Source organism: Pseudophryne corroboree, chromosome 1 (assembly GCF_028390025.1).
Source record: "Pseudophryne corroboree isolate aPseCor3 chromosome 1, aPseCor3.hap2, whole genome shotgun sequence".
Taxonomy (NCBI): domain Eukaryota; kingdom Metazoa; phylum Chordata; class Amphibia; order Anura; family Myobatrachidae; genus Pseudophryne; species Pseudophryne corroboree.
In genome coordinates, this window is record NC_086444.1 from 931,197,093 (window position 1) to 931,223,106 (window position 26,014).

Here is a 26,014-nt window from a genome sequence, read left to right on the forward strand (position 1 = left end):
CACAGTGCAGATATGACCCCACAGTGCAGATATGACCCCACAGTGCAGATAAGACCCCCACAGTGCAGATATGACCCCCACAGTGCAGATATGACCCCACACAGTGCCAGTGCCCTCACAGTGCCAGATGCATATATGCCCCCACAGTGCAGATATGCCCCCACAGTGCCAGATACATAAATGCCCCCAGTGCCAGATAAATAAATGCCCCCACAGTGCCAGATACATAAATGCCCCCACAGTGCAGATATGACCCCACAGTGACAGATATGCCCCCACACAGTGCCAGTGCCCCCACAGTGCAGATGACCCCACAGTGACAGATATGCCCCCACAGTGACAGAAATGCCCCCACACAGTGCCAGTGCCCCCACAGTTCAGATATGACACCACAGTGCAGATATGACCCCACACAGTGCCAGTGCCCACACAGTGCAGATGACCCCACAGTGCCAGATATGCCCCCACACACACAGTGCCAGTGCCCCCACAGTGCAGATGACCCCACAGTGACAGATATGCCACCACACAGTGCCCGATGATCCCCACAATACCTGCGGCGGCGCTGGGAGGGGATGTGCTGCCGTCTGAGGGCACCGACTGTCTGTTCCCGGCCACTCGAGCGCTCCATGCGTGCTGCGCAGCGCCGGCATCTGACGTCAGACGCCGCGCAGCGCACACATCCACACACAGTCAAAGGGGACCGCGGGGAGAGCTGCAGTGTACAGGGCCGGCTCCAGGTATGACTATGGCGGCGCCAGCACGCGGCGCCCATTAAGGGTGGCGCCCCGCGCGGCCGCTCTAGTCGAACATGCCTGGAGCCGGCCCTGCCACCAGTATACGTTGTCTGCCTGAAAAACACTCCATATCTGTGCTCAGTGTGCTGCATATATCTGTGCTCACACTGCTTTATTGTGGGCACTGGGGACCACCAGTATATTATATAGGAGGAGTACAGTGCAGAGTTTTGCTGACCAGTGACCACCAGTATACGTTGTCTGCCTGAAAAACACTCCAGATCTGTGCTCAGTGTGCTGCATATATCTGTGCTCACACTGCTTAATTGTGGGGACTGGGGAGCAGCTGTATTATATAGGAGGAGTACAGTGCAGAGTTTTGCTGACAGTGACCACCAGTATACGTTGTCTGCCTGAAAAACACTCCACATCTGTGCTCAGTGTGCTGCATATATCTGTGCTCACACTGCTTTATTGTGGGCACTGGGGAACACCAGTATATTATATAGGAGGAGTACAGTGCAGAGTTTTGCTGACCAGTGACCACCAGTATACGTTGTCTGCCTGAAAAACACTCCATAGCTGTGCTCAGTGTGCTGCGTATATCTGTGCTCACACTGCTTAATTATGTGGACTGGGGAGCAGCTGTATTATATAGGAGGAGTACAGTGCAGAGTTTTGCTGACAGTGACCACCAGTATACGTTGTCTGCCTGAAAAACACTCCATATCTGTGCTCAGTGTGCTGCATATATCTGTGCTCACACTGCTTTATTGTGGGCACTGGGGACTACCAGTATATTATATAGGAGGAGTACAGTGCAGAATTTTGCTGACCAGTGACCACCAGTATACGTTGTCTGCCTGAAAAACACTCCATATCTGTGCTCAGTGTGCTGCATATATCTGTGCTCACACTGCTTTATTGTGGGCACTGGGGACCACCAGTATATTATATAGGAGGAGTACAGTGCAGAGTTTTGCTGACAGTGACCACCAGTATATATAGCAGTACGGTACGGAAGGCCACTGCTCTACCTACCTCTGTGTCGTCAAGTATACTATCCATCCATACCTGTGGTGCATTTCAGTTGTGCGCAGTATATATAGTAGTAGGCCATTGCTATTGATACTGGTATATAATTCCACAAATTAAAAAATGGAGAACAAAAATGTGGAGGTTAAAATAGGGAAAGATCAAGATCCACTTCCACCTAGTGCTGAAGCTGCTGCAACTAGTCAATAGTCATGGCCGAGAAGATGAAATGCCATCAATGTCGTCTGCCAAGGCCGATGCCCAATGTCATAGTAGACAGCATGTAAAATCCAAAAAACAAAAGTTCAGTAAAATGACCCAAAAATCAAAATTGAAAGCGTCTGATGAGAAGCGTAAACTTGCCAATATGCCATTTACGACACGGAGTGGCAAGGAACGGCTGAGGCCCTGGCCTATGTTCATGGCTAGTGGTTCAGCTTCACATGAGGATGGAAGCACTCATCCTCTCGCTAGAAAACTGCAGTGCCACTCCTAGATAGGCCAGGTGTTTGTGTCGGCCACTTGTGTTGCTTAGCTTAGTCACACAGCGACCTTGGTGCGCCTCTTTTTTTCCTTGCATCATGTGCTGTTTGGGGACAATTTTTTTTGAAGTGCTATGCTGCCTGACACTGCAGTGCCACTCCTAGATGGGCCAGGTGTTTGTGTCGGCCACTTGTGTCGCTTAGCTTAGTCACACAGCAACCTTGGTGCGCCTCTTTTTTTCCTTGCATCATGTGCTGTTTGGGGACAATTTTTTTGAAGTGCCATCCTGCCTGACACTGCAGTGCCACTCCTAGATGGGCCAGGTGTTTGTGTCGGCCACTTGTGTCGCTTAGCTTAGTCACACAGCGACCTTGGTGTGCCACTTTTTTTCTTTGCATCATGTGCTGTTTGGTGACAATTTTTTTGAAGTGCCATCCTGCCTGACACTGTAGTGCCACTCCTAGATGGGCCAGGTGTTTGTGTCGGCCACTTGTGTCGCTTAGCTTAGCCATCCAGCGACCTCGGTGGAAATTTTAGGACTAAAAATAATATTGTGAGGTGTGAGGTGTTCAAAATAGACTGAAAATGAGTGGAAATTATGGTTATTGAGGTTAATAATACTATGGGATCAAAATGACCCCCAAATTCTATGATTAAAGCTGTTTTTGAGGGTTTTTTGTAAAAAAACACCCGAATCCAAAACACACCCGAATCCGACAAAAAAATTTCAGGGAGGTTTTGCCAAAACGCGTCCAAATCCAAAACACGGCCGCGGAACCGAATCCAAAACCAAAACACAAAACCCGAAAAATTTCCGGTGCACATCACTAGTTTTAGACCATAAAGACATTTGGGGGCTAATTCAGGTTGGATAGCAAATTCTGCTAATCAGCAGAATTTGCTATCCTTTATATCGCATGCTGTGGGTCGCCCGTTGCAGGGCAAGGCCGCCCAGCATACTGCCTGGGGCCTCCCCCAGTTGAACAAGCAGAAATTGCGGAGCGTTTGCAATTTCTGCTTGTTAGCAGAAACTGTGGGAGCCTCCTGCCGGCACAGCTTAGCTGCAGTCGCAGGAGACTCGCCGCCAGTTTCATTTAGACTTGATCGTACCAGCAATTTTGTTTGCAGTTGGTCAAAACCATGTGCACTGCAGGGGGAGCAGATGTAACATGTGCAGAGGGAGATAGATTTTAGTGATGAGCGGGTTCGGTTCCTCGGAATCCGAACCCCCCCGAACCTCAGCCTTTTTACACGGGTCCGAGGCAGGTTCGAACCTTCCCGCCTTGCTCGGCTAACCCGAGCGCGCCCGAACGTCATCATCCCGCTGTCGGATTCTCGCGAGGCTCGGATTCTATCGCGAGACTCGGATTCTATATAAGGAGCCGCGCGTCGCCGCCATTTTCACACGTGCATTGAGATTAATAGGGAGAGGACGTGGCTGGCGTCCTCTCCGTTTATAGAGAAGAGTAGAGAGTTAGAGACACTATTTAGTATTTACTAATTTTGGGGAGCATATTAGGACTGGAGTACTACTACTTGCTGATAGTGTGACCATTGACCACCAGTTTAATTAATCCGTTCTCTGCCTGAAAAAAAACGATACACAGTGTGACACAGTCACATACCATATCTGTGCTCAGCCTCAGTGTGCTGCATCATCATATGTAATACTGTATATCTGACTGTGCTGAGTGCTCACTGCTCACACAGCTTAATTGTGGGGGAGACTGGGGAGCAGTTAGAGCAGGAGTACATAAATAATATATTTTAAGTACAGTGCACACTTTTGCTGCCAGAGTGCCACACTGCCAGTGTGACTGACCAGTGACCACACTGACCACCAGTGTATTGTGATTGTCTGCTTAGGACGGAGTACTACTTGCTGATAGTGTGACCAGTGACCAGTGACCACCACCAGTTTAATTAATCCGTTCTCTTCCTGAAAAAAAAACGATACACAGTGTGACACAGTCACATACCATATCTGTGCTCAGCCCAGTGTGCTGCATCATATGTAATACTGTATATCAATATCTGACTGTGCTGAGTGCTCACTGCTCACACAGCTTAATTGTGGGGGAGACTGGGGAGCAGTTATAGCAGGAGTACATATTTTAAGTACAGTGCACACTTTTGCTGCCAGAGTGCCACTGCCAGTGTGACTGACCAGTGACCACTGACCACCAGTATATTGTGATTGCCTGCTGACCACCAGTATATTGTGATTGTCTGCCTGAAAAAGTTAAACACTCGTCGTGTGGTGTTTTTATAAACGCATTCTGCAGACAGTGTCCACTGTCCAGCAGGTCCGTCATTACATAATATATACCTGTCCGGCTGCAGTACTAGTGTGATATATATATATATTTTAATTTTATCTCATTATCATCCAGTCTATATTAGCAGCAGACACAGTACGGTAGTCCACGGCTGTAGCTACCTCTGTGTCGGCAGTCGCTCGTCCATCCATAATTGTATACCACCTACCCGTGGTTTTTTTCTCTATCTTCTTGATACTAGTAGCTTACTTTAGGAGTCTGCAGTGCTGACAGACAGTGTCCAGCAGGTCCGTCATTACATAATATATATACCTGTCCGGCTGCAGTACTAGTGTGATATATATATATATATATATATATATATATTTTAATTTTATCTCATTATCATCCAGTCTATATTAGCAGCAGACACAGTACGGTAGTCCACGGCTGTAGCTACCTCTGTGTCGGCAGTCGCTCGTCCATCCATAATTGTATACCACCTACCCGTGTTTTTTTTTTCTATCTTCTTGATACTAGTAGCTTACTTTAGGAGTCTGCAGTGCTGACAGACAATGTCCAGCAGGTCCGTCATTACATAATATATATACCTGTCCGGCTGCAGTACTAGTGTGATATATATATATATATTTTATTTTTATCTCATTATCATCCAGTCTATATTAGCAGCAGACACAGTACGGTAGTCCACGGCTGTAGCTACCTCTGTGTCGGCAGTCGCTCGTCCATCCATAATTGTATACCACCTACCCGTGGTTTTTTTTTCTATCTTCTTGATACTAGTAGCTTACTTTAGGAGTCTGCAGTGCTGACAGACAGTGTCCAGCAGGTCCGTCATTACATAATATATATACCTGTCCGGCTGCAGTACTAGTGTGATATATATATATATTTTATTTTTATCTCATTATCATCCAGTCTATATTAGCAGCAGACACAGTACGGTAGTCCACGGCTGTAGCTACCTCTGTGTCGGCAGTCGCTCGTCCATCCATAATTGTATACCACCTACCCGTGGTTTTTTTTTCTATCTTCTTGATACTAGTAGCTTACTTTAGGAGTCTGCAGTGCTGACAGACAGTGTCCAGCAGGTCCGTCATTACATAATATATATACCTGTCCGGCTGCAGTACTAGTGTGATATATATATATATATTTTATTTTTATCTCATTATCATCCAGTCTATATTAGCAGCAGACACAGTACGGTAGTCCACGGCTGTAGCTACCTCTGTGTCGGCAGTCGCTCGTCCATCCATAAGTATACTAGTATCCATCCATCTCCATTGTTTACCTGAGGTGCCTTTTAGTTGTGCCTATTAAAATATGGAGAACAAAAATGTTGAGGTTCCAAAAATAGGGAAAGATCAAGATCGACTTCCACCTCGTGCTGAAGCTGCTGCCACTAGTCATGGCCGAGACGATGAAATTCCATCAACGTCGTCTGCCAAGGCCGATGCCCAATGTCATAGTACAGAGCATGTAAAATCCAAAACACCAAATATCAGTAAAAAAAGGACTCAAAAATCTAAAATAAAATTGTCGGAGGAGAAGCGTAAACTTGCCAATATGCCATTTACCACACGGAGTGGCAAGGAACGGCTGAGGCCCTGGCCTATGTTCATGGCTAGTGGTTCAGCTTCACATGAGGATGGAAGCACTCAGCCTCTCGCTAGAAAAATGAAAAGACTCAAGCTGGCAAAAGCACAGCAAAGAACTGTGCGTTCTTCGAAATCCCAAATCCACAAGGAGAGTCCAATTGTGTCGGTTGCGATGCCTGACCTTCCCAACACTGGACGTGAAGAGCATGCGCCTTCCACCATTTGCACGTCCCCTGCAAGTGCTGGAAGGAGCACCCGCAGTCCAGTTCCTGATAGTCAGATTGAAGATGTCATGTTGAAGTACACCAGGATGAGGAGGATATGGGTGTTGCTGGCGCTGGGGAGGAAATTGACAAGGAGGATTCTGATGGTGAGGTGGTTTGTTTAAGTCAGGCACCCGGGGAGACACCTGTTGTCCGTGGGAGGAATAGGGCCATTGACATGCCTGGTGAAAATACCAAAAAAATCAGCTCTTCGGTGTGGAAGTATTTCAACAGAAATGCGGACAACATTTGTCAAGCCGTGTGTTGCCTTTGTCAAGTTGTAATAAGTAGGGGTAAGGACGTTAACCACCTCGGAACATCCTCCCTTATACGTCACCTGCAGCGCATTCATAATAAGTCAGTGACAAGTTCAAAAACTTTGGGCGACAGCGGAAGCAGTCCACTGACCAGTAAATCCCTTCCTCTTGTAACCAAGCTCACGCAAACCACCCCACCAACTCCCTCAGTGTCAATTTCCTCCTTCCCCAGGAATGCCAATAGTCCTACAGGCCATGTCACTGGCAATTCTGACGAGTCCTCTCCTGCCTGGGATTCCTCCGATGCATCCTTGCGTGTAACGCCTACTGCTGCTGGCGCTGCTGTTGTTGCTGCTGGGAGTCGATGGTCATCCCAGAGGGGAAGTCGTAAGACCACTTTTACTACTTCCACCAGTCCTTTGCGAGGAAGATGAAATATCACAGCAGTCATCCTGCTGCAAAGCGGATAACTGAGGCCTTGGCATCCTGGGTGGTGAGAAACGTGGTTCCGGTATCCATCATTACTGCAGAGCCAACTAGAGACTTGTTGGAGGTACTGTATCCCCGGTACCAAATACCATCTAGGTTCCATTTCTCTAGGCAGGCGATACCGAAAATGTTCACAGACCTCAGAAAAAGAGTCACCAGTGTCCTAAAAAATGCAGCTGTACCCAATGTCCACTTAACCACGGACATGTGGACAAGTGGAGCAGGGCAGGGTCAGGACTATATGACTGTGACAGCCCACTTAGTAGATGTATGGACTCCCGCCGCAAGAACAGCAGCGGCGGCACCAGTAGCAGCATCTCGCAAACGCCAACTCTTTCCTAGGCAGGCTACGCTTTGTATCACCGGTTTCCAGAATACGCACACAGCTGAAAACCTCTTACGGCAACTGAGGAAGATCATCGCGGAATGGCTTACCCCAATTGGACTCTCCTGTGGATTTGTGGCATCGGACAACGCCAGCAATATTGTGTGTGCATTAAATATTGGCAAATTCCAGCACGTCCCATGTTTTGCACATACCTTGAATTTGGTGGTGCAAAATTATTTAAAAAATGAAAGGGGCGTGCAAGAGATGCTGTCGGTGGCCAGAAGAATTGCGGGACACTTTCGGCGTACAGGCACCACGTACAGAAGACTGGAGCACCACCAAAAACGCCTGAACCTGCCCTGCCATCATCTGAAGCAAGAAGTGGTAACGAGGTGGAATTCAACCCTATATATGCTTCAGAGGTTGGAGGAGCAGCAAAAGGCCATTCAACCCTATACAATTGAGCACGATATAGGAGGTGGAATGCACCTGTCTCAAGCGCAGTGGAGAATGATTTCAACGTTGTGCAAGGTTCTGCTGCCCTTTGAACTTGCCACACGTGAAGTCAGTTCAGACACTGCCAGCCTGAGTCAGGTCATTCCCCTCATCAGGCTTTTGCAGAAGAAGCTGGAGACATTGGAGGAGGAGCTAACACAGAGCGATTCCGCTAGGCATGTGGGACTTGTGGATGGAGCCCTTAATTCGCTTAACAAGGATTCACGGGTGGTCAATCTGTTGAAATCAGAGCACTACATTTTGGCCACTGTGCTCGATCCTAGATTTAAAACCTACCTTGGATCTCTCTTTCCGGCAGACACAAGTCTGCTGGGGTTCAAAGACCTGCTGGTGAGAAAATTGTCAAGTCAAGCGGAACGCGACCCGTCAACATCTCCTCCTTCACATTCTCCCGCAACTGGGGGTGAGAGGAAAAGGCTCAGAATTCCGAGCCCACCCGCTGGCGGTGATGCAGGGCAGTCTGGAGCGACTGCTGATGCTGACATCTGGTCCGGACTGAAGGACCTGCCAACGATTACGGACATGTCGTCTACTGGCACTGCATATGATTCTCTCACCGTTGAAAGAATGGTGGAGGATTATATGAGTGACCGCATCCAAGTAGGCACGTCAGACAATCCGTACTTATACTGGCAGGAAAAAGAGGCAATTTGGAGGCCCTTGCACAAACTGGCTTTATTCTACCTAAGTTGCCCTCCCACAAGTGTGTACTCCGAAAGAGTGTTTAGTGCCGCCGCTCACCTTGTCAGCAATCGGCGTACGAGGTTACTTCCAGAAAATGTGGAGAAGATGATGTTCATTAAAATGAATTATAATCAATTCCTCCGTGGAGACATTGACCAGCAGCAATTGCCTCCACAAAGTACACAGGGAGCTGAGATGGTGGATTTCAGTGGGGACGAATTGATAATCTGTGAGGAGGGGGATGTACACGGTGATATATCGGAGGATGATGATGAGGTGGACATCTTGCCTCTGTAGAGCCAGTTTGTGCAAGGAGAGATTAATTGCTTCTTTTTTGGTGGGGGTCCAAACCAACCCGTCATTTCAGTCACAGTCGTGTGGCAGACCCTGTCACTGAAATGATGGGTTGGTTAAAGTGTGCATGTCCTGTTTATACAACATAAGGGTGGGTGGGAGGGCCCAAGGACAATTCCATCTTGCACCTCTTTTTTCTTTCATTTTTCTTTGCGTCATGTGCTGTTTGGGGAGTGTTTTTTGGAAGGGCCATCCTGCGTGACACTGCAGTGCCACTCCTAGATGGGCCAGGTGTTTGTGTCGGCCACTAGGGTTGCTTAGCTTACTCACACAGCTACCTCATTGCGCCTCTTTTTTTCTTTGCGTCATGTGCTGTTTGGGGAGTGTTTTTTGGAAGGGCCATCCTGCGTGACACTGCAGTGCCACTCCTAGATGGGCCAGGTGTTTGTGTCGGCCACTAGGGTCGCTTAGCTTACTCACACAGCTACCTCATTGCGCCTCTTTTTTTCTTTGCGTCATGTCCTTTTTGGGGAGTGTTTTTTGGAAGGGCCATCCTGCGTGACACTGCAGTGCCACTCCTAGATGGGCCAGGTGTTTGTGTCGGCCACTAGGGTCGCTTAGCTTACTCACACAGCTACCTCATTGCGCCTCTTTTTTTCTTTGCGTCATGTGCTGTTTGGGGAGTGTTTTTTGGAAGGGCCATCCTGCGTGACACTGCAGTGCCACTCCTAGATGGGCCAGGTGTTTGTGTCGGCCACTAGGGTCGCTTAGCTTACTCACACAGCTACCTCATTGCGCCTCTTTTTTTCTTTGCGTCATGTCCTTTTTGGGGAGTGTTTTTTGGAAGGGCCATCCTGCGTGACACTGCAGTGCCACTCCTAGATGGGCCAGGTGTTTGTGTCGGCCACTAGGGTCGCTTAGCTTACTCACACAGCTACCTCATTGCGCCTCTTTTTTTCTTTGCGTCATGTGCTGTTTGGGGAGTGTTTTTTGGAAGGGCCATCCTGCGTGACACTGCAGTGCCACTCCTAGATGGGCCAGGTGTTTGTGTCGGCCACTAGGGTCGCTTAGCTTACTCACACAGCTACCTCATTGCGCCTCTTTTTTTCTTTGCGTCATGTGCTGTTTGGGGAGTGTTTTTTGGAAGGGCCATCCTGCGTGACACTGCAGTGCCACTCCTAGATGGGCCCGGTGTTTGTGTCGGCCACTAGGGTCGCTTATCTTACTCACACAGTCAGCTACCTCATTGCGCCTCTTTTTTTCTTTGCGTCATGTGCTGTTTGGGGAGTGTTTTTTGGAAGGGCCATCCTGCGTGACACTGCAGTGCCACTCCTAGATGGGCCAGGTGTTTGTGTCGGCCACTAGGGTCGCTTAGCTTACTCACACAGCTACCTCATTGCGCCTCTTTTTTTCTTTGCGTCATGTCCTTTTTGGGGAGTGTTTTTTGGAAGGGCCATCCTGCGTGACACTGCAGTGCCACTCCTAGATGGGCCAGGTGTTTGTGTCGGCCACTAGGGTCGCTTAGCTTACTCACACAGCTACCTCATTGCGCCTCTTTTTTTCTTTGCGTCATGTGCTGTTTGGGGAGTGTTTTTTGGAAGGGCCATCCTGCGTGACACTGCAGTGCCACTCCTAGATGGGCCAGGTGTTTGTGTCGGCCACTAGGGTCGCTTAGCTTACTCACACAGCTACCTCATTGCGCCTCTTTTTTTCTTTGCGTCATGTGCTGTTTGGGGAGTGTTTTTTGGAAGGGCCATCCTGCGTGACACTGCAGTGCCACTCCTAGATGGGCCAGGTGTTTGTGTCGGCCACTAGGGTCGCTTAGCTTACTCACACAGCTACCTCATTGCGCCTCTTTTTTTCTTTGCGTCATGTGCTGTTTGGGGAGTGTTTTTTGGAAGGGCCATCCTGCGTGACACTGCAGTGCCACTCCTAGATGGGCCAGGTGTTTGTGTCGGCCACTTGGGTCGCTTAGCTTAGACATCCAGCGACCTCGGTGCAAATTTTAGGACTAAAAATAATATTGTGAGGTGTGAGGTGTTCAGAATAGACTGAAAATGAGTGGAAATTATGGTTTTTGAGGTTAATAATACTTTGGGATCAAAATGACCCCCAAATTCTATGATTTAAGCTGTTTTTTAGGGTTTTTTGAAAAAAAAACACCCGAATCCAAAACACACCCGAATCCGACAAAAAAAATTCGGTGAGGTTTTGCCAAAACGCGGTCGAACCCAAAACACGGCCGCGGAACCGAACCCAAAACCAAAACACAAAACCAGAAAAATTTCAAGTGCACATCTCTAATAGATTTGGGTGTGGTGTGTTCAAACTGAAATCTAAATTGCAGTGTAAAAATAAAGCAGCCAGTACAGGTTGAGTATCCCATATCCAAATATTCCGAAATACGGAATATTCCGAAATACGGACTTTTTTGAGTGAGAGTGAGATAGTGAAACCTTTGTTTTTTGATGACTCAATGTATACAAACTTTGTTTAATACACAAAGTTATTAAAAATATTGTATTAAATGACCTTCAGGCTGTGTATATAAGGTGTATATGAAACAGAAATGAATTGTGTGAATGTAGACACACTTTGTTTAATGTACAAAGTTAAAAAAAAATATTGGATAAAATGGCCTTCAGGCTGTGTGTATAAGGTGTATATGTAACATAAATTCATTCTGTGCTTAGATTTAGGTCCCATCACCATGATATCTCATTATGGTATGCAATTATTCAAAAATACGGAAAAATCCAATATCCAAAATACCTCTGGTCCCAAGCATTTTGGATAAGGGATACTCAACCTGTATGTACTCTGCACAGAAACAGAATAACCCACCCAAATCTAACTCTCTCTGCAAATATTATATCTGCCCCACCTGCAGTGCACATGGTTTTGCACATCTGCTAACAAATTTGCTGCTATGATCAGGCCTGAATTACCCCCCGGGTCAGGGGGAAACGTGAAAGCCCTGCACTCTGGGAGAAAGTACTGTAGGTAGAGAACAGTCTCTTCCTGCTTTTCTCTAATATGGCCAGGTAAAACGTCATCCAGAGATGTTTGGGTTTTTTAGAGAGGCTTATAAATATTGTTTGCGTACAGCCTCCATTGAAACCTATTGGGGGCTGCAGAATTGTGCACAAACAAATGAAAAGGTAGAGGACTTTCTGTGTACTTTTTTCCATACTAAATACAGAGAGACAATATTTTAGGCTTTCCTCTGCGAAAATGCTGCAGAAAATCATGTTTTAAATAGAGATGAGCGCCGGAAATTTTTCGGGTTTTGTGTTTTGGTTTTGGGTTCGGTTCCGCGGCCGTGTTTTGGGTTCGACCGCGTTTTGGCAAAACCTCACCGAATTTTTTTTGTCGGATTCGGGTGTATTTTGGATTCGGGTGTTTTTTTCAAAAAACCCTAAAAAACAGCTTAAATCATAGAATTTGGGGGTCATTTTGATCCCAAAGTATTATTAACCTCAAAAACCATAATTTACACTCATTTTCAGTCTATTCTGAATACCTCACACCTCACAATATTATTTTTAGTCCTAAAATTTGCACCGAGGTCGCTGTGTGAGTAAGATAAGCGACCCTAGTGGCCGACACAAACACCGGGCCCATCTAGGAGTGGCACTGCAGTGTCACGCAGGATGTCCCTTCCAAAAAACCCTCCCCAAACAGCACATGACGCAAAGAAAAAAAGAGGCGCAATGAGGTAGCTGTGTGAGTAAGATAAGCGACCCTAGTGGCCGACACAAACACCGGGCCCATCTAGGAGTGGCACTGCAGTGTCACGCAGGATGTCCCTTCCAAAAAACCCTCCCCAAACAGCACATGACGCAAAGAAAAAAAGAGGCGCAATGAGGTAGCTGACTGTGTGAGTAAGATAAGCGACCCTAGTGGCCGACACAAACACCGGGCCCGTCTAGGAGTGGCACTGCAGTGTCACGCAGGATGGCCCTTCCAAAAAACCCTCCCCAAACAGCACATGACGCAAAGAAAAAAGAGGCGCAATGAGGTAGCTGACTGTGTGAGTAAGATAAGCGACCCTAGTGGCCGACACAAACACCGGGCCCATCTAGGAGTGGCACTGCAGTGTCACGCAGGATGGCCCTTCCAAAAAACCCTCCCCAAACAGCACATGACGCAAAGAAAAAAAGAGGCGCAATGAGGTAGCTGACTGTGTGAGTAAGATAAGCGACCCTAGTGGCCGACACAAACACCGGGCCCATCTAGGAGTGGCACTGCAGTGTCACGCAGGATGGCCCTTCCAAAAAACCCTCCCCAAACAGCACATGACGCAAAGAAAAAAAGAGGCGCAATGAGGTAGCTGACTGTGTGAGTAAGATAATCGACCCTAGTGGCCGACACAAACACCGGGCCCATCTAGGAGTGGCACTGCAGTGTCACGCAGGATGGCCCTTCCAAAAAACCCTCCCCAAACAGCACATGACGCAAAGAAAAAAAGAGGCGCAATGAGGTAGCTGAATGTGTGAGTAAGATAAGCGACCCTAGTGGCCGACACAAACACCGGGCCCATCTAGGAGTGGCACTGCAGTGTCACGCAGGATGGCCCTTCCAAAAAACCCTCCCCAAACAGCACATGACGCAAAGAAAAAAAGAGGCGCAATGAGGTAGCTGACTGTGTGAGTAAGATAAGCGACCCTAGTGGCCGACACAAACACCGGGCCCATCTAGGAGTGGCACTGCAGTGTCACGCAGGATGGCCCTTCCAAAAAACCCTCCCCAAACAGCACGTGACGCAAAGAAAAAAAGAGGCGCAATGAGGTAGCTGACTGTGTGAGTAAGATAAGCGACCCTAATGGCCGACACAAACACCGGGCCCATCTAGGAGTGGCACTGCAGTGTCACGCAGGATGTCCCTTCCAAAAAACCCTCCCCAAACAGCACATGACGCAAAGAAAAATAAAAGAAAAAAGAGGTGCAAGATGGAATTGTCCTTGGGCCCTCCCACCCTTATGTTGTATAAACAAAACAGGACATGCACACTTTAACCAACCCATCATTTCAGTGACAGGGTCTGCCACACGACTGTGACTGATATGACGGGTTGGTTTGGACCCCCCCCAAAAAAGAAGCAATTAATCTCTCCTTGCACAAACTGGCTCTACAGAGGCAAGATGTCCACCTCATCATCATCCTCCGATATATCACCGTGTACATCCCCCTCCTCACAGATTATCAATTCGTCCCCACTGGAATCCACCATCTCAGCTCCCTGTGTACTTTGTGGAGGCAATTGCTGCTGGTCAATGTCTCCGCGGAGGAATTGATTATAATTCATTTTAATGAACATCATCTTCTCCACATTTTCTGGATGTAACCTCGTACGCCGATTGCTGACAAGGTGAGCGGCGGCACTAAACACTCTTTCGGAGTACACACTTGTGGGAGGGCAACTTAGGTAGAATAAAGCCAGTTTGTGCAAGGGCCTCCAAATTGCCTCTTTTTCCTGCCAGTATAAGTACGGACTGTGTGACGTGCCTACTTGGATGCGGTCACTCATATAATCCTCCACCATTCTTTCAATGTTGAGAGAATCATATGCAGTGACAGTAGACGACATGTCCGTAATCGTTGTCAGGTCCTTCAGTCCGGACCAGATGTCAGCATCAGCAGTCGCTCCAGACTGCCCTGCATCACCGCCAGCGGGTGGGCTCGGAATTCTGAGCCTTTTCCTCGCACCCCCAGTTGCGGGAGAATGTGAAGGAGGAGATGTTGACAGGTCGCGTTCCGCTTGACTTGACAATTTTCTCACCAGCAGGTCTTTCAACCCCAGCAGACTTGTGTCTGCCGGAAAGAGAGATCCAAGGTAGGTTTTAAATCTAGGATCGAGCACGGTGGCCAAAATGTAGTGCTCTGATTTCAACAGATTGACCACCCGTGAATCCTTGTTAAGCGAATTAAGGGCTCCATCCACAAGTCCCACATGCCTAGCGGAATCGCTCCGTGTTAGCTCCTCCTTCAATGTCTCCAGCTTCTTCTGCAAAAGCCTGATGAGGGGAATGACCTGACTCAGGCTGGCAGTGTCTGAACTGACTTCACGTGTGGCAAGTTCAAAGGGTTGCAGAACCTTGCACAACGTTGAAATCATTCTCCACTGCGCTTGAGACAGGTGCATTCCACCTCCTATATCGTGCTCAATTGTATAGGCTTGAATGGCTTGAATGGCCTTTTGCTGCTCCTCCAACCTCTGAAGCATATAGAGGGTTGAATTCCACCTCGTTACCACTTCTTGCTTCAGATGATGGCAGGGCAGGTTCAGTAGTTTTTGGTGGTGCTCCAGTCTTCTGTACGTGGTGCCTGTACGCCGAAAGAATTGCCAGTGACATGGCCTGCAGGACTATTGGCATTCCTGGGGAAGGAGGAAATTGACACTGAGGGAGTTGGTGAGGTGGTTTGCGTGAGCTTGGTTACAAGAGGAAGGGATTTACTGGTCAGTGGACTGCTTCCGCTGTCGCCCAAAGTTTTTGAACTTGTCACTGACTTATTATGAATGCGCTGCAGGTGACGTATAAGGGAGGATGTTCCGAGGTGGTTAACGTCCTTACCCCTACTTATTACAGCTTGACAAAGGGAACACATGGCTTGACAAATGTTGTCCGCATTTCTGGTGAAATACTTCCACACCGAAGAGCTGATTTTTTTGGTATTTTCACCAGGCATGTCAACGGCCATATTCCTCCCACGGACAACAGGTGTCTCCCCGGGTGCCTGACTTAAACAAACCACCTCACCATCAGAATCCTCCTGGTCAATTTCCTCCCCAGCGCCAGCAACACCCATATCCTCCTCATCCTGGTGTACTTCAACACTGACATCTTCAATCTGACTATCAGGAACTGGACTGCGGGTGCTCCTTCCAGCACTTGCAGGGGGCGTGCAAATGGTGGAAGGCGCATGCTCTTCACGTCCAGTGTTGGGAAGGTCAGGCATCGCAACCGACACAATTGGACTCTCCTTGTGGATTTGGGATTTCGAAGAACGCACAGTTCTTTGCGGTGCTTTTGCCAGCTTGAGTCTTTTCAGTTTTCTAGCGAGAGGCTGAGTGCTTCCATCCTCATGTGAAGCTGAACCACTAGCCATGAACATAGGCCAGGGCCTCAGCCGTTCCTTGCCACTCCGTGTGGTAAATGGCATATTGGCAAGTTTACGCTTCTCCTCCGACAATTTTATTTTAGGTTTTGGAGTCCTTTTTTTACTGATATTTGGTGTTTTGGATTTGACATGCTCTGTACTATGACATTGGGCATCGGCCTTGGCAGACGACGTTGCTGGCATTTCATCGTCTCGGCCATGACTAGTGGCAGCAGCTTCAGCACGAGGTGGAAGTGGATCTTGATCTTTCCCTAATTTTGGAACCTCAACATTTTTGTTCTCCATATTTTAATAGGCACAACTAAAAGGCACCTCAGGTAAACAATGGAGATGGATGGATACTAGTATACAATTATGGATGGACTGCTGAGTGCCGACACAGAGGTAGCTACAGCCGTGGACTATTGTACTGTACTGTGTCTGCTGCTAATATAGACTGGATGATAATGAGATGTAGTATGTATGTATAAAGAAGAAAGAAAAAAAAACACGGGTAGGTGGTATACAATTATGGATGGACTGCCGAGTGCCGACACAGAGGTAGCTACAGCCGTGGACTACCGTACTGTGTCTGCTGCTAATATAGACTGGTTGATAAAGAGATGTAGTATGTATGTATAAAGAAGAAAGAAAAAAAAAACACGGGTAGGTGGTATACAATTATGGATGGACTGCCGAGTGCCGACACAGAGGTAGCTACAGCCGTGGACTACTGTACTGTGTCTGCTGCTAATATAGACTGGTTGATAAAGAGATGTAGTATGTATGTATAAAGAAGAAAGAAAAAAAAACCACGGGTAGGTGGTATACAATTATGGACGGACTGCCGAGTGCCGACTCAGAGGTAGCTACAGCCGTGGACTACCGTACTGTACTGTGTCTGCTGCTAATATAGACTGGTTGATAAAGAGATGTAGTATGTATGTATAAAGAAGAAAGAAAAAAAAACCACGGGTAGGTGGTATACAATTATGGATGGACTGCCGAGTGCCGACACAGAGGTAGCTACAGCCGTGGACTACTGTACTGTGTCTGCTGCTAATATAGACTGGTTGATAAAGAGATGTAGTATGTATGTATAAAGAAGAAAGAAAAAAAAACCACGGGTAGGTGGTATACAATTATGGACGGACTGCCGAGTGCCGACACAGAGGTAGCTACAGCCGTGGACTACCGTACTGTACTGTGTCTGCTGCTAATATAGACTGGTTGATAAAGAGATGTAGTATGTATGTATAAAGAAGAAAGAAAAAAAAACCACGGGTAGGTGGTATACAATTATGGATGGACTGCCGAGTGCCGACACAGAGGTAGCTACAGCCGTGGACTACTGTACTGTGTCTGCTGCTAATATAGACTGGTTGATAAAGAGATGTAGTATGTATGTATAAAGAAGAAAGAAAAAAAAACCACGGGTAGGTGGTATACAATTATGGATGGACTGCCGAGTGCCGACACAGAGGTAGCTACAGCCGTGAACTACCGTACTGTGTCTGCTGCGACTGGATGATAAATAATGATATAAAAAATATATATATATCACTACTGCAGCCGGACAGGTATATATTATATAATGACGGACCTGCTGGACACTGTCTGTCTGCAGAATGAGTTTTTTATAGAATAAAAAAAAAAACACCACACAAGTCACACGACGAGTGTTTAACTTTTTCAGGCAATCACAATATAGTATACTACTAACTATACTGGTGGTCAGTGTGGTCAGGTCACTGGTCAGTCACACTGGCAGTGGCACTCCTGCAGCAAAAGTGTGCACTGTTTAATTTTAATAATATGTACTCCTGGCTCCAGCTATAACCTATAACTGGCACTGCTCCCCAGTCTCCCCCACAATTATAAGCTGTGTGAGCACAGTCAGATATATACATAGATGATGCAGCACACTGGGCTGAGCAGTGCACACAGATATGGTATGTGACTGAGTCACTGTGTATCGTTTTTTTCAGGCAGAGAACGGATTATATTAAATAAAACTGCACTGTCTGGTGGTCACTGTGGTCAGTCACTACTAAACTCTGCACTCTCTACAGTACTCCTAAGCTCCAGTAAATCAAGTGTCTCTGTCTCAAATCAATCTCACTCTCTCTCTTCTAATCTAAATGGAGAGGACGCCAGCCACGTCCTCTCCCTATCAATCTCAATGCACGTGTGAAAATGGCGGCGACGCGCGGCTCCTTATATAGAATCCGAGTCTCGCGAGAATCCGACAGCGTCATGATGACGTTCGGGCGCGCTCGGGTTAACCGAGCAAGGCGGGAAGATCCGAGTCGCTCGGACCCGTGAAAAAAAACATGAAGTTCGGGCGGGTTCGGATTCCGAGGAACCGAACCCGCTCATCTCTAGTTTTAAAGTTTACTATCTAGACCCATTTGTTTTGGAAAAAATTACATGAGGAACTTCCATTTAAATAATACCTCATGTTCTTATTTGTTTCCCTTAAAACTAGAGATGTGCACAAGACATTTTTCGGGTTTTATGTTTTGGTTTTGGATTCGGTTCCGCGGCCGTGTTTTGGATTCGGACGCGTTTTGGCAAAACCTCCCTGAATTTTTTTTTTTCGGACTCAGGTGTGTTTTGGATTCGGGTGTTTTTTTTTCAAAAAACCCTCAAAAACAGCATAAATCATAGAATTTGGGGGTCATTTTGATCCCATAGTATTATTAACCTCAATAACCATAATTTCCACTCATTTCCAGTCTATTCTGAACACCTCACACCTCACAATATTATTTTTAGTCCTAAAATTTGCACAGAGGTCGCTGGATGACTAAGCTAAGCGACCAAAGTGGCCGACACAAACGCCTGGCCCATCTAGGAGTGGCACTGCAGTGTCAGACAGGATGGCACTTAAAAAAATTAGCCCCAAACATCACATGATGCAAAGATAAATGAAAGAAAAAAGAGGTGCAAGATGGAATTGTCCTTGGGCCCTCCCACCCACCCTTGTGTTGTATAAACAGGACATGCACACTTTAACAAACCCATCATTTCAGAGACAGGGTCTGCCACAGGATTGTGGCTGAAATGACTGGTTGGTTTTGGGCCCCCACCAAAAAAGAAGCAATTAATCTCTCCTTGCACAAACTGGCTCTACAGAGGCAAGATGTCCACCTCCTCCTCATCGTCCGATTCCTCACCCCTTTCACTGTGTACATCCCCCTCCTCACAGAGTATTAATTCGTCCCCACTGGAATCCACCATCTCAGGTCCCTGTGTACTTTCTGGAGGCAATTGATGGTGAATGTCTCCACGGAGGAATTGGTTATAATTCATTTTGATGAACATCATCTTCTCCACATTTTCTGGAAGTCACCTCGTACGCCGATTGCTGACAAGGTGAGCGGCTGCACTAAACACTCTTTCGGAGTACACACTGGAGGGGGGGCAACTTAGGTAAAATAAAGCCAGTTTGTGCAAGGGCCTCCAAATTGCCTCTTTTTCCTGCCAGTATACGTACGGACTTTCTGACGTGCCTACTTGGATGCGGTCACTCATATAATCCTCCACCATTCTTTCAATGGTGACAGAATCATATGCAGTGACAGTAGACAACATGTCAGTAATCGTTGGCAGGTCCTTCAGTCCGGACCAGATGTCAGCACTCGCTCCAGACTGCCCTGCATCACCGCCAGCGGGTGGGCTCGGAATTCTTAGCCTTTTCCTCGCACCCCCAGTTGCGGGAGAATGTGAAGGAGGAGCTGTTGACGGGTCACGTTCCGCTTGAGTTGACAAGTGTCTCACCAGCAGGTCTTTGAACATCTGCAGACTTGTGTCTGCCGGAAAGAGAGATACAATGTAGGCTTTAAACCTAGGATCGAGCACGGTGGCCTAAATGTAGTGCTCTGATTTCAACAGATTGACCACCCGTGAATCCTGGTTAAGCGAATTAAGGGCTCCATCCACAAGTCTCACATGCCTAGCGGAATCGCTCCATTTTAGCTCCTCCTTCAATCTCTCCAGCTTCTTCTGCAAAAACCCGATGAGGGGAATGACCTGACTCAGGCTGGCAGTGTCTGAACTGACTTCACGTGTGGCAAGTTCAAAGGTTTGAAGAACCTTGCACAACGTTGAAATCATTCTCCACTGCGCTTGAGTCAGGTGCATTCCCCCTCCTTTGCCTATATCGTAGGCAAATGTATAGGCTTGAATGGCCTTTTGCTGCTCCTCCATCCTCTGAAGCATATAGAGGGTTGAATTCCACCTCGTTACCACCTCTTGCTTCAGCTAATGGCGGGGCAAGTTCAGGAGTGTTTGCTGGTGCTCCAGGCTTCGGCACGTGGTGGCTGAATGCCGAAAGTGGCCCGCAATTCTTCGAGCCACCGACAGCATCTCTTGCATGCCCCTGTCGTTTTTTTAAAAATTCTGCAACACCAAATTCAATGTATGTGCAAAAAATGGGACGTGCTGGAATTTGCCCACATGTAATGCACGCACAATATTGGTGGCGTTGTCCGATGTCACAATTCCCCAGGAGAGTCCAATTGGCGTAAGCCATTCTGCGATGATGTTCCTCAGTTTCCGTAATAGGTTGTCCGCAGTGTGCCTCTTATGAAAAGTGGTGATACAAAGCGTAGCCTGCCTAGGAACGATTTGGCGTTTGCGAGATGCTGCTACTGGTGCCGCCGCTGCAGTTCTTGCTGCGGGAGGCAATACATCTACTAAGTGGGCTGTCACAGTCATTATGTCCTGAGTCTGCCCTGCTCCACTTGTCCACATGTCCATGGTTAAGAGGACATTGGGTACAACTGCATTTTTTAGGAAACTGGTGACTCTTTTCTGACGTCTGTGTACATTCTCGGTATCGCCTGCCAAGAGAAATGGAACCTAGATGGTATTTGGTACCGGGGACACAGTACCTCAAACAATTCTCTAATTCCCTGTGAATTAACGGTGGATACCGGACACACGTTTAAAACCAACGCAGCTGCCAAGACCTGAGTTATCCGCTTTGCAGCAGGATGACTGCTGTGATATTTCATCTTCCTCGCAAAGGACTGTTGGACAGTCAATTGCTTACTGGAAGTAGTACAAGTGGTCTTCCGACTTCCCCTCTGGGATGACGATCGACTCCCAGCAGCAACAACAGTAGCGCCAGCAGCAGTAGGCGTTACACTCAAGGATGCATCGGAGGAATCCCAGGCAGGCGAGGACTCATCAGACTTGCCAGTGACATGGACTGCAGGACTATTTGTTTTCCTGTCTAAGGATGAAATTGACACTGAGGGAGTTGGTGGTGTTGTTTGCAGGAGCTTGGTTACAAGAGGAAGGGATTTAGTTGTCAGTGGACTGCTTCCGCTGTCACCCAAAGTTTTTGAACTTGTCAATGACTTCTGATGAATGCGCTCCAGGTGACGTATAAGGGAGGATGTTCCTAGGTTGTTAACGTCCTTACCCTTACTTATTACAGCTTGACATAGGCAACACACGGCTTGAAAACTGTTGTCCGCATTTCTGTTAAAATAATTCCACACCGAAGAGGTGATTTTTTTTGTAATTTGACCAGGCATGTCAATGGCGATATTCGTCCCACGGACAACAGGTGTCTCCCCGGGTGCCTGACTTAAACAAACCACCTCACCATCAGAATCCTCCTTGTCAATTTCCTCCTCAGCGCCAGCAACACCCATATCCTCATCCTGGTGTACTTCAACAGTGACATCTTCAATTTGACTATCAGGAACTGGACTGCGGGTGCTCCTTCCAGCACTTGCAGGGGGCGTGTTGGGAAGGTCAGGTATCGCAACCAACACAATTGGACTCTCCTTGGGGATTTGTGATTTAGAAGAACGCACAGTTCTTTGCTGTGCTTTTGCCAGCTTAAGTCTTTTCATTTTTCTAGTGGGGGGATGAGTGCTTCCATCCTCATGTGAAGCTGAACCACTAGCCATGAACATAGGCAGGGCCTCAGCCGTTCCTTGCCACTCCGTGTCGTAAATGGCATATTGGCAAGTTTACGCTTCTCCTCAGATGCTTTTAGTTTAGATTTTTGGGTCATTTTACTGAACTTTTGTTTTTTGTATTTTACATGCTCTCTACTATGACATTGGGCATCGGCCTTGGCAGACGACGTTGATGGCATTTCATCGTCTCTGCCATGACTAGTGGCAGCAGCTTCAGCACTAGGTGGAAGTGGATCTTGATCTTTCCCTATTTTACCCTCCACATTTTTGTTCTCCATTTTTTTATGTGTGGAATTATATGCCAGTAATATATCAATAGCAATGGCCTACTGTACTGTACCATATATGTATACTATTGGTCACCAAAATGCTGCACTGTAATACTATATATACTGCTCACAAAAATGCCGCACAGATATGGAATGGATACGTGCAGTGACACAGAGCTGCAAGATACAGCAATGGCCTACTGTACACAACTATATACTGTTGGGTCACCAAAATACTGCACTGTAATACTATATATACTGCTCACAAAAATGCCGCACAGATATGGAATGGATACGTGTAGTGACACAGAGCTGCAAGATACAGCAATGGCCTACTGTACTGTACTACTATAATTATTATATACTGGTGGTCCCCAGTCCCCACAATGTAGCACACTGATCAGATATTTGCTGCACACTGTGCACAGATATGGAGTGTTTTCAGGCAGAGAACATAGATATTTTCAGCACACTGAGCACAGATTATTTGCAGCACACTGAGCACAGATGTTTGCAGCACACTGAGCACAGATTACGGAGCTTTTCAGGGAGAGAACGCTGCCACATCCTCTCCGTTCAATCTCCAATGCACGAATGAAAATGGAGGCGACGCACGGCTCCTTATATAGAATACGAATCTCGCGAGAATCCGACAGCGGGATGATGACGTTCGGGCGCATTCTGGTTAACCGAGCAAGGCGGAAAGATCTGAGGCTGCCTCGGAACCGTGTAAAATGGGTGAACTTTGGGGGTGTTCGGATCTCGAGGAACCGAACCCGCTCATCTCTACTTAAAACGCAAATATGTTAATATTCCATATGTACAAATGTTGTGCAATGAGTAATGCACTACAATATGATGATTTTTTAGAATTCTAAATCTTACTAACTGTAGATACACAATGGTGTTTGCTTCTTTTATAACCACAATACGATATAATTTTACAAAAATCTATTTGCCATGATATTGGATCTATCTGCCTTACTGTGTATGTGAATACGCACATCATTTTGTCAGTTGTTATGTCAATTCCCCATTTTGCCATGACATTGCACAATTTTTTCCAACAGATTGACACCAGTATGCTACTTAGTGAAAGCAATAAAACATAAAGTATGTTGCCTCTGAATGATCTGCTGTATTCTAGTACTGAACTGACAGGAGGATGATGCCTGATATGCTGTTGCTGAAGATGTAATGTTAAGGTCTTGAGGTTTTAAGTCTGTTCCATACCACTTGTCCACAAAGTCATTAACATCATAAATGTATATATATGCGTCTCATACAACTGAGGATTTCCTGTTTAAAATAAATAAAATCCAGGACCAGCTGCAAGTCTACTTGCACCCTGTGTGAGAAAATATATAGTAAACTACTGCCCAATCCAACTATATCAATAATTAATACTTTTTTTATTAATACTTTATTATTATTATTATTATTATTTATTTATTTAAAAACATACACACACAAACCCCACAGGAAAAATAATCACACATACAATGGCCCCTACAGGAAAACAAACTCACACACGCAATAGCCCCCACAGGAAAACAAAATCACTGGAAAAAAATAAAACACAGTTGCCCACAAAATAAAAAAAATTACACATTCACACTGATAGGAAAAGACACACGCACACATTGGCCCCCACAGCAAAAAGAGACACACATTCACCCTCCCATGAAAAATATACACACATTGGCTCCCAAAGTAAGAAAACACACACATTTGCCCCCACGGGAAAAAATAAAATACATTGGACCCCACAGGAAAAAAAACATTTGAATTGCACCTCCCCCAAGAAGGCTGAGAAGAGAGAGAGAGATAAATGCATGAGCAGCCATGTGTTTGGTATAGGGATGTGTTAATGGTAGGGTAAAGCCAAACTTACACGACCACTCTCACCTTCCCCCTTCCAGGGCTGGGATCCTCTACTGCCCACCAGAACAACCTAGATGCCTGAGCCTGGATGCTCTCCTCCTTTTGTCTCCCCTGAAAGGTCACAGTGACAGCCACTAGTTTATGACCTCAATTAAGCTGCAAATCTGGTGAATTGATGCAACACAATAAAAGCAGACCCAATGTAAACATAAATCTTTCTGGTCATTGTCTCTTTCCTGTATTCAAACTTACTGTACACATACTGTAACTAAGGAACTAACATGCCCAATGGAGAACTTTTGTGGTAAAGACTGATTGGCACATAGGTCACTTCCATCAACCAAGAAATACTGTACCCACAATATTAGACAGCTTTGTAGAGGTAAGCAATCCAAAAATATAAATTGGAAAAAATGGCCAGCGCTGAAATATTATTATTTTATTACCAGTTATTTATATAGCTCACACATATTCTGCAGCACTTTGCAGATGATATTTGGACATTCACATCAGTCCCTGTCCCAGAGGAGCTTAAAATTTATATTCCCTGCCACATGTACACGCACTCACATTTACACTAGCATTACTTTTGCTTGGAGCCAATTCACCTATCAGTATATTCTTGGATTGTGGGAGAAAACCCACGCAAGCATGAGGAGACTATACAAACTCCACAAAGTTAGGGCCATGGTGGGAATTGGACCCATGACCTCTTTGCTGTGAGGCAGTAATGTTAACCAATACACCGTCCGTGTTGCCCAAATGTAGTAATAAATATAAACTAGTGATGAGCGGATTCGGTTTTACTCGGTTTTACTCGGTTTTACTCGGTTCTCAAAACGGCATCTTATTGGCTCACGGATGTCACGTGTGTTGGATAGCCAATAAGATGCCGTTTTGAGAACCGAGTAAAACCGAGTAAAACCGAACCTCGCTCATCACTAATATAAACAGTGGTGGTCAAAAAATATAGCATTTTATTATACAACATTTAAACTTTTACTCTTGTATTACATATAAAAATGTAAAAATAAAACTATCTACATATATCAAACAGTAAATAGTATTGTAAATAGTTTACATCATTACAGCAGTATGTCTCATTTCAATGTCTGTCCTTAAGTATAACAATGATGTTACAAAATAATTATTATATAATAAATGAAGAATGTATTTAAACTTGCCAATAACTGATTCTTACCACTGTGTAGTTGAACACAAAGGGGTTTATTTATCTACAACACAGAACATGAATTGTTACTTATGACTATACATTGCATCAGTTCAATGCCATATATAGTTATGGTATGTAGCGATTCATGTATACTATTACTTATCCTTCCGGCAATGCGATACAGAATCCAGGGTCCAGTGGTGCTGACTTCTCCGACGGTCCCCTCTGCCGTGGTTGGAGTCAGCTGGTGGGTCCCATCTGCACTGAGTTCCCAGGAGGCTGTACGGGCTGCTGGGAGGTCACGTGGTGGAGCTATCACTAGGTGCTTGGCAGAGAGCAGGGAAGCATTGAGCTTTCCTGCATTTTCCATACCACTGTTTAGATTACGCCATCCTAAAATGGCGAATCTGAATTCCATGGAGAAGTGGAAAGCTGAACTTTCCATTCCTTCATGAATTACACTCACCATACAAAAATATGGTGATGCGATTGAGGCATGGAGTGGGGGTGCAGCTGGAGAAGTCAGAAACACTTCCACGGTAACCAGCTCTGTGAATAGCCCAAAGCAGATAAAAGCCCTGTTTTCCAAAAAACAGGGCTTTTCTCTACTTTATGAATAGACTCCAAATTGCAGGGTCAATCAAAGGATTTGTGAAGGGGTGCTTTCAAAGTGGAGGT

At 46.3% G+C, this 26,014-nt stretch overlaps 1 long non-coding RNA gene across 1 annotated transcript in view; it reads left to right on the plus strand.

Moving 5' to 3' along the window:
- LOC134969787 (uncharacterized) overlaps positions 1-23,539 on the plus strand; it is a 38,597-nt gene extending 15,058 nt beyond the window's left edge. Inside the window, exon 3 of the long non-coding RNA XR_010189523.1 lies at positions 23,349-23,539. This is a non-coding gene — a long non-coding RNA (uncharacterized LOC134969787). The remainder of the gene's footprint in view (positions 1-23,348) is intronic.
- Positions 23,540-26,014: the final 2,475 nt, after the last annotated feature.